Here is a 6,000-nt window from a genome sequence, read left to right as displayed (position 1 = left end):
CTAATTCTTCATAAAATTGTCTTTCAGGCCTCGAAATACGCACCAAGTTCGTTCCTTGAGTGAATACTTCACGTCAAATGCAATGCAAGGTACTCGGGGACGGATTTAGCTTGATTCCCGCTGGATTCTTCACATTTCTGCAATAATGTACAAAAACACGAAAGTAGACGGAAATGGGGAGAATAGTAGCATAAACTACATAAATGAGCTCTGAAATGCGTGTAAAATGAGGTGTAAAACATCATATAAATGACACGCATCAAACTTCCCCAAACCAAACCCTGGCTTATCCCCAAGCAAGAACTAGACTCGATCCTAAAACCTAATGGAACGAGTCCAATCTCAGAGCGAAATGCAAACCGAATAACCTAAACCAATTTAATGCAACAACTAACAATCAATTAGCAATATGAATCAAGCAAACGAGTTATGTAGTCGTTAAAAACCTGCTGAACCGTCAACTATAGAGACTTATCATGATGGACTCTCACGGGTCGCTCGAATCACTCATAAGCACAGGTGAATAATGTATAAGATAGGAAGAATTCATTTTGTAGTGACACTCACCTAACTACGACCTATAAGAACATGCCTGCAATCTAATATGAAAATAATCTCTACAACCGTACATATGCATTCCAACCAATCAAATGACCATGACACATGCCGAGATAAATATGGATATGTGAGGTATGGGTAAGAAGGGCTAAGATGAATTTGGATAAAAACAGAGTTAAAAGCCAAGCTAGTAACTAAGGGAACCAAATTATAACAACATCCAACTTCTTGCTCAAAATTTTAATCGAAACGGTGCTAATAGCAAGCACAAATCTCACCATCTCCATAATTAATCAACTCCTCATAAGATATGAATGCAGCATGGGAGCAAAAATCGCCATTTAGTAAAGACTTTGAATTATGCGATTTGATTTCTTTTTCTTCTCGGGCTTCAGTCGATCGACCAATGAGTCCAGTCGACCGACCGTCCTCTACAGTACAGCACGCATTTTTTCTTTTTTCGAATCATTTCTTTTTTTTTTCTTTCTTTCTTTCCTTCCTTTTTCATCTTCCCAACAACATCTCAAAATGAGCATATGCCACCAAAAATGTAGTAACAATCCCAAAAACTAAACTACTAGCTTGACAAGGGCAGGCTAAATGTAGGATGTAGCAACGGGACAAAAAGGCTATTTTTGGCAGTGTGGAGCTTATGGGCAAAATGAATAAAGGGGTGACCTCTTCCACATGTGTCAACTAACCACAAACCGAATGCATACAGGTATTAAGCAGATTAAGTTCATATTTATGCAAATTGATGTAACATGTCTAATAAGGAGTACTACTCACCTCCTAGATAAACCGGTCACAGATGACACCAGTTATAGGCTCTAAATCTCAGAAAATGATGTAGTTTGCCAAAATTCTAAGTCAAGTTTCAAGTTCAGCAAGAATTTAACGGAAACTCGTAGACTATGCATATTGATTCTACTAATAACATGTCAATTAGCAAGGCTTAGGCATAAAACAGCTGAAAATGCAATGTCATCATTGAAATACTACCGTTCCGACTCGACCTACATGCTAAAATAAACGTGCATTTTTTTGAAATTTTTTTTCTAATTTTTTTTTGAATTTTCTGTATATATAAGAGGAATTAAATAACAATGCAAAACAAAAATGTAAACGTGAATGCAAGCAAATGAAATGCAACGCAAAACCCTTCCCCAAACCAAATCACACAATGTCCCCATTGTGCAAAATCATGTAATGAAATAAAAGGAAAACGGGAATTTGCGAGAAAATTAATTAAAAAGGACATGAAGTTGACTCGGAAACTCACAAGACTTTAAGCGCAGCAAAAGGAAACCTCCCCAAACCAGCGTGAGCTAGGAGGTTTCAGTAGCTAGCAGTGCTACCAATAAGTACCTGAAAAGAAACAAAAGTACCACGCGTAAAACCGAGAGAACAATTTATTAAATGCAACATTATGTGTAAAATAAAGAAACGGAAGAAAACAGAAATGAGTCGGAGAATAAAGTGGAGGAAAGACTCCCTCAACTCCGCAAATCGACCAAACACAACAGGGGAATGATCGAAAACAGATACAGCAGCGAACATGGTTGATCGACCATATCACCCAGTCGATCGACCAGAGTGAACAGGAACAGAAGCTCCTGGAATTCGCAGCTCAGTCGATCGACCATACTGGCCAGTCGATCGACTGAAATACCTGCCGTAACTTTCTGATTTCTTCAATTAGCTCAATAACTCGAGCTAATATGATCCATAAACCTGTAAATGCACATAATAACGCGCCCAAAATTGCGCAAAACCCAAAGTAACAGTCTAAGCATTTAAAATCCTAAGCAAACTTATTAAAATGCGAAGTCTCGCGCACACAAAAGCAATAAAAGGTCCAAAAGCAATAAAGTGTTTTATAAAGCATTTGATCAACTAATAGTTGATCAAGAACGGCCACAGAATGGCCCACTTACTCGCTTCTGGCTACAAGAAGTAGCCTCTACAGTGCTCATCTCTTCAACTGCACTCTTCTCAACTCCAACATCCGCAGAACTCAACGGACCAACAGCCTCAACATCTTCCCAATCAATGACCTCTTCTGGCTCAACAGAATCCAGATCGGACTCCCTCACTTTTGCTGGCTCCTCATCAGGCTCCTCATCTGTGCCATAGCTAAGACATCTTAAACCGCCTCTTTGAACGATTGGCTCCTTCACAGCTAGAGCAACATGCGGCTCTTCCTTCCCCAAACCAGCTCCTGCAATATCCAAAACGGAAGAGTCTTCCTCCAATTTGCTCCCAATCTGGGGCGGAGGTGTTATAGCAGAAACAGGCATAGAGACAAGCATATCAGAAAGCACAAAATAAGATTTCTTTTCAGAAACCGTATTACAAGTGACGGGCCACATGGGGTCTTTCTTCTTAGCTGTCTGGGCAAAGACAATGGAATGCTTCCCTACTTTGAAAGTCAATGTCCCTGAGCCAACATCTATAACTGCACCAGCAGTGTGCAGAAATGGTCTACCCAATATGATAGGTATGTGAGCATCCTCGGGCATATCTAGTACAACGAAGTCAACAGGGAAAAAGAACTTTCCTATTTGCACAGGAATGTCCTCTAAGACTCCTATAGGGGACCGCATGAAATCGATCCATCATCTGTCTTGTCATGTTGGTGACTGCAAACCTAGTCAATTTCAACTTCCTAGAAAGACTCAAAGGCATTACACTAATACTGGCTCCTAGGTCACATAAGGCCTTCTCAATAGAAAAGGTGTCAATACTACATGGGACTGAAAAGCTACCTGGGTCTTCTAGCTTATGAGGTGCAGTATGGGTCAAATAAGAACATGATTCCTCAGTTAGTGCGACAGATTACACAGTTTCAAGTGACTTCTTTTTTGACAAAAGTTGCTTCATAAACTTCATGTAAGCAGGCACTTGATTAACTAACGCAAGAAAAAGAACTTGCACATTTAAGTTACGAATAACATTTTCAAATTTGTTAAACGATACCTGTTCCTTTGTCGGCACCAATCTCTCCGGATAAGGGGCTGAAAGAAGCAACTTATCCCTCTCCTCTAGGTCTCTCATGCCGGCATCGGTGGATTTAGGCTGAAAATCCACTACCTTCTCTTTGTTGTAGCTTGACCCTTCTTCAGACCGTCTCAAAAATGAACCATTAATCGTCATCGGGTCATACTTTGGAACCGGAACTAACCCGTCAGCATTTGGGTCTTGCCTCAATATTTTCGGAGTAGTCGTACCCGGAAACAAGTGGTCCCTCAAGTTATTAGGCATTGGAGGACGAAAAGACTCACCATCAGCAGCGTAGTCAGTCGATCGACCATGCATGTCGATCGATCGACCGACTTCTCGAGAACGATGTCAGTGTCACTTGCGGATGGTCGATCGGCGGGTATGTCGATCGATCGACATACCCTGTTGATCGTCTTTTTCTTGCTATTATTCGTTACAGCCTTCTTCTTACTTGGTTCCGCCTCATCTTTTTCAGTGACATCCTCGACCATAGCGGGCCCCTCAAGGGTGGACCCACTCCTCAAAGTGATGGCATTAAGGGTCTCCTTTTGATCCGTCTGCGACGGTAAATATCCCGGAGCTCGAGTTGCACTCTTGCTAGCCAATTGAGCGATTTGGCTCTCTAACATCTTCATCCCGACCTCTCTAGCTTGAGACTCCTTCAGCAACAAATTTTTCAACTCGGCAAATTCGGAGTCTTGGGACTGCTGCTGCTGCTGTGGAACATACGGAGGCTTTTGATATGGTTGCTGCTGCTTATGAGGGGGCACATAATTCTGCTGTTGCTTCTGCTATGGAGGTGGAGTCGGATTTAGGACATTTTGGCTACTCCACCTCAAGTTCGGATGGACATTCGGCTCAAAATAAGTATTTGTCTGCCTATAATGTTGAAAAGCAGCACAAGATTCATAGGAAATGCTGCAGTTGTCTGAAACATGTCCTTCTCCTCCACATCTCTTACAGACAAAAGGACCATCTGAAACAGCATTCACATGATAGATCCCTCCTTTTGAAGCTCCTCCCAACTCTTACTTATCAAATCTCGCCGTAAGAGCCTCTAATGCAGCTACAGAAGGGGATTCAACACTTCTCCTTTGATTTCCCCTGGAATTTCCATACTCAGCTTTATGGGTGGCCAAATCATCAATAATTTTCCACCCCTTAGTCTCTCCAACATTCTCCTGGAATCTGCCATTAGCTACCGCATCCAGGATAGCCCTTTGATCGTCATAAAGCCCATTATAAAATTGATTGCATAGGCTTCATTTCTCGAACCCATGGTGCGGGATAGTTCGCACCAGCTTCTTGAAACGGACCCATGCCTCATGAAAATTCTCATCAGGACCCTGTTTAAAGCTCGTGATCTGAGATCTAATGGCATTGGTCTTCGAGGCAGAGAAATATTTCTTGCAAAATGCCAGGGCCAGCGAATTCCAATCAGTAATCCCATTAGCAGCTCGATCCAGGTCCCGGTACCACTCCCTTGCAGCATCACGAAGAGAGAATATGAACATCGTCTCCTTCACCTGGTCCTGGGTCACACCGGTTGGTGGGGGTATGGAATAACAATAATCAATGAATGTCTCCGTATGTTTGGCTGCATCTTCATTTGCAGCTCCCCCGAATTGGTTTCTCTCAACCAAGTTGATATAAGACGGTTTCGGCTCGAATTTTCTATCTGTCCCAGGTAATGCGAATCCCTTATAGAGATTCTCAGCTGTCAGCTCAGAGTGACTGGCTATACTCGCTTCTTCAGCCATGTCTGGAGATGTGATGGTCTCAGCTGAGGAAGTGGAAATAGGTGACGAAGGTGGATCCTCCTCAAATAGCTCGTTCTCGTAGTAACTAGATAGAGTACTCAGCTCTTCCTCTGTCGGCAATACTCTAGATGACCGTCTCAACTCACGCAAAGTCTTCTCAATCTCAGGATTGAACGATAGTAATTCACCACCCTATGACCTGCGCATAAGAAGAAACTATAAGTAGAATATGAGAATAGTTTAAGGAACAGATGTCCCTTAAACTAAGAGAAAGACTAAAAATAGAAACAACTAAAAATTTTAAACAATTGCCTCCCTGAACGTGGCGCAAAATTTGATGCACATCGTTGTGTGCACCAAAGATAATATTTATAGTCCAAACTACTACTATAGCTAGTGGCGGTCGGTCGAACCACGGGGAGGCGTCGATTAATAGTTGTTTTATTTAAGTCGAAAGTAACAGATGTGAGGGGGATTTGATTTGAGTTGGTTTATACTAATGGCAATGAAAAGTAAACTAAGCTAGCAGATGAAATCAAATATTAAAAGGGTGCTAAGATGGTCGGTTCACTATAGTTTCGGCGGCAGTATACTAGGTAGGTCTAAAACAAACACGTGAGATGGGAAAATAAGAAGTCCTCTCGGTCCATTCTTACAGGTAGCATCTTTCGATCTCGCT

General features: G+C 41.9%; 1 non-coding gene across 1 annotated transcript; it reads left to right on the top strand.

Annotated features, from left to right (window-relative positions):
• The first annotated feature begins 4,833 nt into the window (after positions 1 to 4,833).
• LOC141625568 (small nucleolar RNA R71) lies at positions 4,834 to 4,940 on the top strand. Its single transcript, XR_012535340.1, has one exon. It is a non-coding gene; the product is annotated as a small nucleolar RNA R71 (small nucleolar RNA).
• Positions 4,941 to 6,000: the final 1,060 nt, after the last annotated feature.

Source organism: Silene latifolia, chromosome X (genome assembly GCF_048544455.1).
Source record: "Silene latifolia isolate original U9 population chromosome X, ASM4854445v1, whole genome shotgun sequence".
In the NCBI taxonomy this organism is placed as follows: Eukaryota; Viridiplantae; Streptophyta; class Magnoliopsida; order Caryophyllales; family Caryophyllaceae; genus Silene; species Silene latifolia.
This window is presented reverse-complemented; position numbering and strand designations above follow the sequence as displayed.